The sequence below is a fragment of the Zophobas morio genome, unplaced genomic scaffold (genome assembly GCF_036711695.1).
Source record: "Zophobas morio isolate AGI-343-1 ecotype UQ-CSIRO unplaced genomic scaffold, CSIRO_AGI_Zmor_V1 ptg000004l, whole genome shotgun sequence".
Classification (NCBI taxonomy): domain Eukaryota; kingdom Metazoa; phylum Arthropoda; class Insecta; order Coleoptera; family Tenebrionidae; genus Zophobas; species Zophobas morio.
Window position 1 is genome coordinate 3,064,708 of NW_026972109.1, and position 13,328 is coordinate 3,078,035.

A 13,328-nucleotide genomic window follows, 5' to 3' on the forward strand; every position below is an offset into this window, starting at 1 on the left:
TTTAAAAATGTAAAACCTTCTCGCTGGTGCCAAATGTCAAACAAACTTTAGCCATTTTTCTAGTCCACTCAAATCTATTATAAAAGTAACCTATAGAGCTCGTCCTTTTAAACTCCTCATAATCCGGCAGTTTTGTGTTGGCAGTTCTGAATTGACCAATCTGAACTTAACTGCCGTTCACTAGGTGTCACTAATGTAGAAATGTAGGCAGAGTGGGGTGAAAAATGAGCCAATCAGAACGATATTACCCAGTTAGGCAGCTATGACTTGGTGTCATAAATGTCAATTTGACAATCAGCCTATGCTATCATAAAATTTAAAAATGTTACCAACCTGACAAAAAATCACAGCATTATAAGCAATGTGTTCATTAAAAAGAAACATATTTTCTGTCGAAATAACCTTCGCCGATTTTTTTTTACTTGTATACGAAAACCCTAACACCTAAACCATCAACTTCTGGACTATTTTTAGATGAATCAGTTCTCTAAATTAGTTTACTTGACCCCGATCGCTTTGATTATTATTGTTCTATCCTTTTTTCAACGTCGCGGTCTCAATTATCAGTATCAAGTTTGTACCAGTATATTAATGAATGCAAAATATTTACAAATTATGCTGAACCAAACGTGGCGACAGCTCTCCTGCGCATAAGGTAATTAAAGTTGTTTTTTCTTAACATCAACTGAACTAACTGCTAACTTCTGCCTATGTATTCCAAAATCACAAGATGGGTAGTTTGCAAACTGAGTTTTTACTTCTGATTTATCATTGGATTCATATTTTTTAGATTTGCCTAAACAAGTGGCTCCAAAATATTAATGAATAAGTCAATTTATTTTATTAATTTAACTTTTTCACACAGAATACTTTATAAGCAAGCAATAACCAATTTTTTTATTTTATAAAAACTTCAACGTCAAAATTGGCCTGTTTGCTTAAAACATGATAAACTACCTTAAAATAGATGAAAAAACAGTTTTTTTTTAGAATACGTTGGTACCACTTCCTGAAATCTTCGGCAACACTTCGAAGTTTCTCGAAGACTCACGATCTTCGCCGAAGCTTCAAGATTCAAGAAGTCACGTGTTCACTTTGTATGTTTATACCAAATAAACCAAAATGCACTAATTATTATTACAGACATGTATAATTAAGGCAGACGTTCTAATTTCCGTGGCATTTTTAATAATTGGTTGTGAAGTTGTACTTGCTCATTTTTTTTAATTACCCTTAATTACACCGGTACTTGTTTTTAATAAAGCGATATCAAAAACAAGTTCATTATTAATTTTGCTATATGAAAAATGAAAATTTCTGATACTTGATGATCCACCCTGTATTCCTCCCCAAGACTACCCATCTTGTAATAAAACAAAATAATAATATCTAAATACTTGGTTATTCACATCACAAGCTGATTTTATGGAATATTTGAACCTTGTTAATATATTATTCAACGAGAGTGTAACGATAGTCATTATTAGCAATGACGAAATTCGCCAAACGAGCCACAGGCGAGTGGAATACCATACTTTGTCTACGACCTTTTATCAAATAAATAAAAGAAGGAAAAGGATTGTTTTTCCACATAGAAAGTAATATGTGGGTAATTAGGACACTTCAAAATTTAATTGCTCTAGTGGCTGACATTGACCCAACGGCCAAAGCTTTGCATACGATTTCTCATTATAAAACCTGCACGAGTCGATTTCTCAGAAACAATTAAACAAACCAAAAATGTGACTACTTTTCATTTAATAAAAAAAAAAAAAATGTCCTGCGCAAGGACTCGAACTCCAATTTTCCATTAATAAATGGAAAATTGGAGTTCGACGAAACGCGCACTCAAAAGCTCCCTCCTCCTTCCTGTTATCCTGTCCCCGGCCTCCTGGAAACCAAGACACACTTCCTCACCCTGTTCGGAAAAGCTCTTTTCCCAGAGCGACTCCGCGCAGAAGACATCGCGCAACTCGTGGCCACTGGCCGGGGAAATTTCAATTCGTTTAGTGCTCGCAGAGTCGAACAGGTGGTGTGTTGGTATCCGGTCAATAAACATTTTTTAGTTTCGAAATCGCTGTTTGTTATTAAATTGTTTCTGTGTTTTCAATAATGTGACACAATGTGCCCGGATCTGGGACGCTTTGAAGAGGACCTCACCAACTGAAACGTGGCAATTTATTGTTTATAAAAGGTAAAAGACAGTTGCTTCACGATTGCTGCAGCGTTTTTAGTTGAAAGTTGTTTGCGTTGTCCTCTTTAATTTCAGGTGTGGTTTTAACGTGTAGTTGCCGTAAATAATAGACGATTTAGTGTCTGGTGGATGGGCTTTGTTGTAATTTTTCCGCTTTGGTGTAACTTTCTTCGAGAGTACTCTCACCGACGAGAAATCGCTCGGATTATATAAAAATGATTCATCTGGAATTCACGTGGAAATAGTTTGTTGTGTAACGATGTATAGTTGAGTTTTCTTCAAATTCAGTACATTGTTACTATAAAACATTAAAACACCTGATTGATTATCGACTTGCGATAAAATATTTACGGCTGACGACGAATCGCACTTGAATTCGTCTGATCGCACTGCAGTCTTATTCTTATCTATTATTTATTCAAGTACAAAGTCAAAACAGAAAGAAATAAATTAATTTCCAAGCGAATCAAGAAAATATTTCTTATTTATTAAATGCCAAACGCAGGAAATGAGACAATTTATTAATTTGAACTCTGATTTAACAATTTGTTTTGTTAATTAAATATGTAAAAACCAGACGTAATTATGTCTATCGACGCAGTTTCTACAATTTGTAAAAAATGTTTACGTCATTAAAATTTTAAGCGAATTATTATTTTAATGTGACTCTTGTTACAAACTTTTAACTTATACCGCAAGCAGAATCCTTGGACATAAATAACAAAAATATTTAAACTGTTAAACTTTGAGCGAAAGAAACTAAATTACGGTTTAATTTTAAATAATAACATAATTACCATGTACGAGCCTATTTTTAAATTATTTTAGTTTTCCCGCTACTTATGGCGGACGCACCAAACACCGAAAACTAAACGCTCCCTGTATAATCTTTTCCGGATTAAACTTTGTTTATTTATGATTTCGACGGTCACAAGATTTTATTAAATTGCGAGTAGTACGTTAATAAGTGTGATTTCGCGCCATAAAAGTCCAAATTAAAAATATTCCATCGACTAATTGGGATCGAGTTATTAAATTTTGTTTACAAATAATACAAAGCTACTTTATTATTACATTATCCTGCAGACTGATGTAACTCTCATCAAGGTGTGTTGTTATTCATATTCACTATCAACAAAGACGTATTACTACAGAGCTAGTAAGCAATAGATCACCGTGTCAACACTTGTTGACATTTCCTGAAACCGTAAAGGCGTTATCTCAACAACGCTAACCGGAAACACCACGAAAACAATTTTTTGTCACTCTATGAATTTAAAATCACGTTTATATGGACATTTCTAGCGTGCGTTAATTGAGGTTTTTCCTGCCTATCAATTGTGTTATTCAAATTGACGTTTAACACTAATCAGTCAATAATACACAAATGGGTAATTGATTCCCTGGACAATTTTTACGGTCGAGATTGTGGTTTGCAACATTTGTACACCTGTTCCTCTTAAAATCTTGTTTGGAAACATGTTAATGTTTAAGGTAATTTCGCAGCTTTTACGCAGCGATTTTACGACCGGACAAGTATAACCTACACGATCCATAAAAATGACAATAGAAATGTGAATAAATCTGGTTCGGAAGCTGGATTTTATGGCACGGGTTGTTGAATTATGTTTAAAGTGTGTGCTAAAGGAAAGTGGGTTATGATTGATGGTTGATGGTAATCAGATCAGTAAGCAGGTTGTGAATTAATTTCGTGTCAATGTATTGAGAGATTAGGTGGTATTTTGCTGGTTTAAAATGTTTTATCAATGGAGAAGTGAAATTAAACGTGTATTTATTTGAAAGTAAATTGGAATGCGTTCTTTATGTTTTAGGAGCGGAGCTAATGCTTGGTATATTGTTATCAGGTTAATAACGTTCTAATTGTAGTTTACAAAGTAATGTGAAACTATTTTTGGTTGGTTGTGGTTTTTGGATTTTTTTTTAAGAATAATATTTTAACTAATTTCGCCACGTAATTATTTTAACCTTCATACAACGAAAACATTTTATGTAATTTTGTGCTTATGTTCTTGGAAACCGTTCAACATGCGAAGTAGGTTTAAAAAATTAGTCTGAAGTTATTTAAATAGAATAAGTAAGTTAAGTTACTTACATTGTATACTTTAATTTTTTGTGTGATCCTTCAAAAGCGTCTTCACGATTTTTTCAAATTCTTCCAAAAAGAAAACGCAAGGGACCTCGAAGATTTTTGTACATTTTAAAAGCGAAACACAAAGAGCTCCAGAGATTCTTTCAAAAATAAGAACAGAATATCGTCAATACTTTAAAACACACTAAAAGCGCCCCCAAGATTCTTTCAAACTCTTTAAAAACAAAGCACAGGGAGCTCCAAAATTCCTCCAAAAAAAAAGACAAGGGAACTCAAAGATTCTTGTATATTTTAAAAATGAAACACATGGGGCCTCAAAGATTTTTAACATCAAAAAATCACTAGGGACCTATTAATTTATTTCAATTCTTTCAAAAATAAAACAGAAGACCTTCAGGACTTTGAAAGACACTAAGCGCCCCCAAGATTCTTTCACACTCAAAAAACGAGGACCCCCAAGATCAAGGGACTCCTAAGATTCTTTCAGACTCTTAAGAAACAAAACACTAGGGGCCCCTGAAATTTTTACGAATTGTTCCAAAAAGGAAACACGAGCAACTTCGAAAATTCGTTTACGTTTTAAAAGCGAAACACAAAGGCCTTCAAAGATCCCTTAACGGTAGAAAAAATACTAGGAACCTCTTAATATCATTCAAATTCTTTCAAAAACAAAATAGAAAGTTCCAAGGTTTTTATAAAGACACTAAGCGCCCCCAAAAATCTTTCAAACTCTTTCAAAAACAAAACACAAGTACCCTCAAGATCTTTTCAAAATCTTCCAAAAAGAAAACACAAGGGACACAAAGATTTGCTTACGTCTTCAAAGGGTAAATACAAGGGGATGTACAGATTTTTTAACTTAAAAAAAAGGAACCTTTAAATGTCTTTGGCAAATAAAATACAAGGGATCTTTATGATACTTTCACATATTTGAAAAAAAAAACACACACACATACACGAGGTTCCCCTTGCAGACTTTTTCAAAAACAACACACCAGGAGTCCCCGCAATTTTTTTCAATTTTTTCCAAAAAGAAAACACCAGGGAGTCCAACGATTCTTTAGCATTAATAAAAAATACACTAGGAACCTCTCAATATCTTTTAAATTCTTTCAAGAACAAAACAGGAGGTCCTCAAGGTTTTTTTAAAGACACCAAGCGCCCCCAAGATCTTCCAAATTCTTCAAAAAAAAAACAAGGACACCAAAATCTTTTTAAATGCTTTCACAAATGAAATACAAGAAACCGCTAAGATTCTTTCCAAAAACTAAACACTAGGGATCCCCGAAATTTTTTCGAATTCTTCCAAAAAGAAAACACAAGGGACCCCGAAAATTCGTTTACGTTTTAAAGGCGAAACACAAAGGCCTTCAAAGATCCCTTAACGGTAGAAAAAATACTAGGAATCTCTTAATATCTTTCAAATTCTTTCAAAAAACAAAACAGAAAGTCCCAAGGTTTTTGTAAAAACACTAAGCGCCCCCTAAAATCTTTCAAACTCTTTCAAAAACCAAACACAAGTACCCTCAAGATCTTTTCAAAATCTTCCAAAAAGAAAACACAAGGGACACCAAGATTTGCTTACGTCTTCAAAGGCTAAATGCAAGGCCATGTAAAGATTTTTTAACTTAAAAAAAGGAACTTTTCAATGTCTGGCAAATAAAATACAAGGGATCTTTATGATACTTTCACATATTTGAAAAAAAAAAACACACGAGGTTCCCTTTCAGGCTTTTTCAAAAACAACACACCAGGAGTCCCCGAAATTTTTTTCAAATTTTTCCAAAAAGAAAACACCAGGGAGTCCAAAAATTCTTTAGCATTAATAAAAGATACACTAGGAACCTCTCAATATCTTTTAAATTCTGTCAAGAAGCAAACAAGAGGTCCTCAAGGGTTTTTTAAGACACCAAGCGCCCCCAAGATTCTTTCAAATTCTTCCAAAAACAAAACAAAAGGACCCTAAGATCTTTTCAAATTCTTTCACAAATGAAATACAAGGGACCCCGAAGATTCGGTTACGTTTTACAAGCTAAACACAATGGGCTGCAATATTTTTTAACTTTAAAAACAGGAACCTCTAAATTTGTTTCACAAATAAAAACAAGGTGTCCTTACGATACTTTCGCATATTAAAAAAAAACACGCTAGGTTCCCCTGAAATTATTTTAGGCTCTTTCAAAAACAAAACACCATGGGTCTCTGAGATTTTTTTTTCCAAATTACATAAAAAAAAACACAGGGGGCTCCAAAGATTTTTAACATTAAAAATATACTAGGAATCTCTTAAGTTCTCTCAAATTCTTCCAAAAGTAAAACAGAAGATCTTCAAGACTTTGAAAGACATTAAGTCCCCCCAAGATTTTTTAAAAACTCTTTTAAAAACAAGACACCAAAGGTCCTCCAGATTTTTTCAAATCCTTCCAAATAGAAAACACAATTTTAAAAACGAAGCACAAAGGGCTCGAGGGATTTTTTAACATTAAAAAAAAACACTAGGAACCTCTTAGTTTCTTTTAAATTCTTTCAAAGATAATACACACGATTCTCAAGAATTTGAAAGACAATAAACGTCCCCCCGATTCTTTCAAGTCTTTCAAAAACAAAACACAAGGAGCTCCAAGATCTTCAAATTATTTCAAGGGACCCCTAAGATTCTTTCAGACTCTTTTCACAAACAAAACACCAGAATTTTTTTCAAATTTTTCCAAAAAGAAAATACAGTGGACCTCGAAGATTCGTTTAGGTTTTACATGCGAAACTAAATGAGCTGTAAGATTTTTTAACTTAAAAAAACAGGAACCTCTAAATTTTCGTCACAAATAAAAACAAGGTGTCCCTACGATACTTTTACATATTAAAAAAAAAACACGCTAGGTTTTTTTGAAATTATTTTAGCCTCTTTCAAAAACAAAACACCAGGAGGCCCTGAGATTTTTTTTTTAAATTCCTCAAAAAAAACACAGGGGGCTCCAAAGATTTTTAACATTAAAAAAATACTACGAAACTTTTAATTTCTTTCAAATTCTTCCAAAAATAAAACAGAAGATCTTCAAGATTTTGAAAGACAGTACCCTAGATTCTTTAAAAACTTTTAAAAACAAGACACCAAAGGTCCTCCAGATTTTTTCAAATTCATCCAAATAGAAAACACAATTTTAAGAACGAAGCACAAAGGGCTCGAGGGATTTTTTAACATTAAAGAAAAACATTAGGAACCTCTTAGTTTCTTTTAAATTCTTTCAAAAATAATACACACGATCCTCAAGAGTTTGAAAGACAATAAACGTCCCCAAGATTCTTTCAAGTCTTTCAAAAACAAAACACAAGGAGTTCCAAGATCTTCAAATTATTTCAAGGGACCCCTAAAGATTCCTTCAGACTCTTTTCACAAACAAAACACCCGATTTTTTTTCAAATTCTTCCAAAAAGAAAATACAAGGGACCTCGAAGATTCGTTTACGTTTTACAAGCGAAACTAAATGAGCTGTAAGATTTTTTAACTTAAAAAAACAGGAACCTCTAAATTTTCGTCACAAATAAAAACAAGGTGTCCTTACGATACTTTCACATGTTAAAAAAAAAAACACGCTAGGTTCCTCTGAAATTATTTCAGGCTCTTCGAAAAACAGAACACCAGGGGTCCCTGAGTTTTTTTTTTCAAATTCCACAAAAAAAAACACAGGGGCTCCATAGGTTTTTAACATTAAAAAAATACTAGGAAAGTCTTAATTTTTTTCAAATTCTTCCAAAAATCAAACAGGAGATCTTCAAGACTTTGTAAGACAGTAAGCGGCCCTAAGATTCTTTAAAAACTCTTTTAAAAACAGGACACCAAAGGTCCTCCAGATTTTTACAAATTCTCCCAAATAGAAAACACAATTTTAAAAACGAAGCACAAAGGGCTCGAGGGATTTTTTAACATTAGAAAAAACACTAGAAACCTCTTAGTTTCTTTTAAATTCTTTCAAAGATAATACACACGAAGATTCTTTCAAGTCCTTCAAAAACAAAACACAAGGAGCTCCAAAATCTTCAAATTATTTCAAGGGACCCCTAAGATTCTTTCAGACTCTTTTCACAAACAAAACACCCGAATTTTCTTCAAATTCTTCCAAAAAGAAAATACAAGGGTTCTCGAAGATTCGTTTACGTTTTACAAGCGAAATTAAATGAGCTATAAGATTTTTTAACTTAAAAAAAACAGGAATCTTTAAATTTCCTTCAAAAATAAAAACAGTTGTTCTTACGATACTTTCACGTGTTAAGAAAAAACACGCTAGGTTCCCCTGAAATTATTTCAGGCTCTTTCAAAAACAGAACACCAGGGGTCCCTGAGATTTTTTTTCAAATTCCTCAAAAAAATAGGGGGCTCCAAAGATGTTTAACATTAAAAAAATACTAGGAATCTCTTAATTTCTCTCAAATTCTTCCAAAAATAAAACAGACGATCTTCAAGACTTTGAAAGACAGTAAGTGCCTCCAAGATTCTTTAAAAACTATTTTAAAAACAAGACACCAATGTTCCTCCAGATTTTTACAAATTCTCCCAAATAGAAAACACAATTTTAAAAACGAAGCACAACGGGCTCGAGGGATTTTTTAACAAAAAAAAAAAACACTAGAAACCTCTTGGTTTCTTTTAAATTCTTTCAAAAATAATACACATAATCCTCAAGACTTTGAAAGACAATAAACGTCCCCAAGATCTTTTCAAGTTTAAATGAAATCCAAGGGACTGCTAATATCCGTTTACGCTTTAAAAGCCAAACTCAAGGAGAGTTTCCAAAGATTCTTTAACATAAAAAAAAAACAATAGAAACTTCTTTCTTTCTTTCATCTTATGCTCAGGAAATATAAAAAAATTCCATGAGACTATTTCCGAAATATTATGAAAAAATCCTAAATATTTTAATTTAAGGTTATCTACTTAATAAATTCCGGTAGAGCACTAAAACGGTTTTAATTACTACGCAATTTACCTAATATGTAATTCCATTCAAAAATCGAAAAATGATCAAGTTTGTTGCTAAAATGCAACAAAATTTTACATTTTTCTTATCTTTACATTTTTTGCCGCATTTTTTAACTGGCTTGTGCAACTTTATTTCTTATCTTTACGCGGTAGTTCAAATTTATATGCACGTTTATCTGAACTGTATATTTGGTTAACGATAAAAAGTAGCAATAAAAAATGTTCCTTGAATAGGAAATAATCACGACCGCAGCCACTAAAATATCCATCAAAATGCACAAAAGTCGTCAAATATACACTATTAAATAATAATCAACGCGGCTTTAAACCGGTGGAACAACATTTTTTTAAAATTGGTTAAGTATTCGTGTAAAAAAGCTAATTATAATTAAAGGTTTCGCGTGCTGTCTAGTACGCCTGAAATATATTTATTTCATTTTTAAATTTATTCCAGTTCATTCATCTCCTGTTTAACTGATTCTTCCATTTACTTTGATTTAAAAACTTGACGCTTCGATAACTTGTAATGTAACATTAAATCGGAGTCTATAATCTAAAATACTGAAATTTATTGTCAGAAAATTACTACCGCCAAGGACTTAAACCATGGATTATCTCCAAGATCACTAATTAAATCCTCATTGTCCAAATGTGTTCTATTTTAAATTCAGAACTTCGTATTCCCCGACTTATTTACAAATATTGCCTCCAATTATTTTCGTTACGTTTTCGATCGGTTTAATGATAGACACCTTGTTTTAACTTTTTTTGCGTATCAGGGTCAAGTCTGCCCATTAACGTCATCATAGCTCAGAGCTTTTATTGGTAGGTGAAGGTTGCGCGGATTTCTCGTCTTAAATGAAATTGTGAACTATAAATTTCCTCGTCCGTTCAAAGGACACAAGGGATCGTTATTCATGGGGCAGATTTAATATTTCGTTGCATGGTCGAAGTTTATCCACGTAGGAGGACCGCCACATCACACCCACGTCCGACTGGTGAAACTCATCCCCTGGGGCTCCCTGCACTTGTTCATTTGGTCGGTTTACGTCACACTGGAAATCTAATTTGCTCTACGTGTATTTCCGCTAAATAAATAATTACTTCCACGCCGTCGAAATTTCGTTCGGAATTAGTTTTTTTGGGGCGGATGTTACTCCCGGAAAACGGCTAATTTCCATGACAAAGACGACTGGCGGCGCTTTTCTAGGATTGTTCACGGAGTGATTTGTATGTGAAAAGCAATTAAGTGGGTGTGATAGCATCAGACGGTTTGTATCTGGAAGAACGCACGTGTGGGCGATTTTAACACAGTTTGTGCTTTTAACAGTCGTAAAATGAAAAAAAAAAGTTCTTGGAAGCTTTAAAACGTAATGAAATACGACATACGTCGTTCATTATTACTGCGCATGCGCACTTGCACTATGGTTTTGGTGATCGGAATGGTTTTTTTACGAAATTTCAGTCTTGAAAATCGATTAGTTATGGTTAACGTTCAGTTAGTTCACTGTCAAATTCTTTAAGAAGCTTCTTATAAAATTCTGCGGGCTTTTTCTGCGCTAAGTTTAATACACTGGTGTGACCTCGCCTGAAATTCAATCAACTTCGCCACAGGAATTAATTTCGACTTCTACTTTTTTTTGTGTAAAACTAGTTCTAATGTGAAGAATGCACTCGTGATTTCATGAAAAATCGGACAACATAAAAGCAATAAAAACATCAAACTGGTTAATTTTTGACGTATTTAAACAAGGCGAGGAGCAGGTACAGAAGAATAATCATTATTATTAGTGTTTTGTGCAGCCACTGAAAGTAATAATTTCTGAGTAATGAGCGCCGTATGACGCAATTTTTAAAACATTCTGAAAAATAATATATTACACAGCAATTACCTTGTTATCTACACTGTAAATAATATCTGGCAATGTTCGCACTTTAATCTTATTCAAAATAACGGCAACCTTGTCTAAAACAATTAATATAAAGTGCAATTTGGATTAATTGTGCTGCTAGGACTGATGAGACTGCGACATGGAACAGTCTTATTCCGAGAGATGATTGATAATATTGTTGGAACTGATAAGATTTATCTGACGTGAGATTATTTCGTTTGAGATATTGTAAAATGCCTGTCAAGTTTATTCACAGAAAAATATATCAAAAGCGAATTTACCGCCTTTAAAGCAAGAAAACGAAATAAAAATTACAGGCAACAGCGGAAATGTAGAAAATTCCTCGTTTAAATAAAACCAGTAGTTTCATGCGTCAATATTGCGGGGCTACGTGTTTGAGATTTTTTTGTTGTAGGATTAACTTCGTGACTTCATCAGTTATACGGTAAATCTTTAAAATGGAATGGAATAATTTTATGGCTGATGGTAACGGTGCGGACGCAGATGGTTTTCCCCACTTCTTGTTTTATTTTGAAGAGCGAGCAGTGGTTGGGAGTAATCCAATTACAAGCAATTTATTACTGTAGTCACTTTACAATTACTATTTTGTATGAGTGTCCACACTCTAAGGTTTTCTAATAATATTTTTTACCAAAAACAACAATAAAAAATATTGACATATTTTAATGTCGAACAAAGAACAGTAACTTACATGACTACCAACTAAAATTGTCAAGATAACTAAATTTATTTTGATCGTTTTTTAAAATAAAGGCACTGAATTTCCTCAGTAGAAAAAAATTGAAAAAATGTTTATTTTATAAAAACTCGCCGCAAGCTGCTCGTTTTACAAACTTGAATACTATACAGTGTGCTGAAATTTTACCAAAAAAGCTTCACAAATAATGTTTTTCGTAGCAAAATATTACCCTAAAAATAAGCATTATCATTTTTTTTTCTAGTTCGATGTTAGTAGGGTCACACTTTGCTTTCAGCTAAAAACAACGCTTTAATAGACTCTCTTAAAATATTCGGTTCGTATTTCTGACTTCATAATGTTGCATCATCCAAATTTGACAAATAACTAACATTTGTCACCACGGAACAACTTTTACTTTTGTGTTTAACGTGTCCAGAACAAGGTAGCAAGAACGAGAACACAATTGCCAACTAAGGCTGCCGAAATAACTAAATTTAATTTCATAATTTTTTAAAGGTGTTCGATTTCCTCAAGAGGAAAAATGTATAAAAAAAACTTTTTTATAAAGTTGAGTACGATACACAGTGTGTGCTGAAATTTTACCAAAAACTTTTAACAAATAATATTTTTCGTAACAAAACATTACTTTAAAAAATATTGTCATATACCGAGTGTCTGGAAAATGGCGAATTAACTCTTCAATACGTTATGTACGGAGGTTTCAGGAGTCATTTTTTATAAAAGTTAGTCTTAGTCATCAGTAGTTGCTACCTGCTAAAAAAGACTGATTTTGGCTAATGAGATCCCTCTAAGAAATTAGAGGGCTGGTGGGCGGGGCTAGTACCTGCTAAGATAAAACTGATTTTCGCAAATGACATACCCTCTAAGAAAATGAAGGGTAGAGGGTATATCATTTGACAAAATCAGCCTTTTCTTGGCAAGTATTCGCCCCACCCACCCACTCATTGTTTTCTTCGAAGGTATGCGATTTGGCAACATCAGTTTTATCTTAGCAAGTACTAGCCCCACCCGCCCCCCCCGTTTTTCTTAGAGGGTGTGTTGTTTGGCAAAATCAGCCTTATTTTGGCAAGCACAGGCTCCGCCCCCCCGCACTTTATTTTCTTAGAGGGCTAGTACCTGCTAAAACAAGACTGATTTTGGATAAAGAAATCCCTCTAAAAAAAGGGTGGGTGGGTGGGCCTAGTCACTGCTAAGATAAGACTGATTTTGGCAGATTGCATATCTTCGGGGAAAATAAAGGGTGGGTGGGCGGGCTCAATACTTGCCCAGATTAGACTGATTTTGCCAAATGACACATCCTCTAAGAAAATGAAGGGTAGAGGATATTTTGCAAAATCAGTCTTATATGGGCAAGTATAGGGCCCCGCCCACCCACCCGTTATTCTCTTCGAAGATATGCGATTTGCCAAAATCAGGCTTATTTTGGCAAGTACTAT

At 33.6% G+C, this 13,328-nt stretch overlaps 1 protein-coding gene across 2 annotated transcripts in view; it reads left to right on the forward strand.

Annotated features, from left to right (window-relative positions):
• Positions 1-596: 596 nt before the first annotated feature.
• Positions 597-13,328, forward strand: part of LOC135137548 (diacylglycerol lipase-beta-like) — a 66,817-nt gene continuing 54,085 nt past the window's right edge. The window contains exon 1 of one of the 2 annotated variants that reach the window (XM_064067248.1): positions 597-655. The gene's annotated coding sequence lies outside the window, so the exon portion shown is untranslated. Of the gene's footprint in view, positions 656-1,981; positions 2,195-13,328 lie in introns of those variants that run through there. The other variant, XM_064067243.1, reaches the window with a different exon arrangement.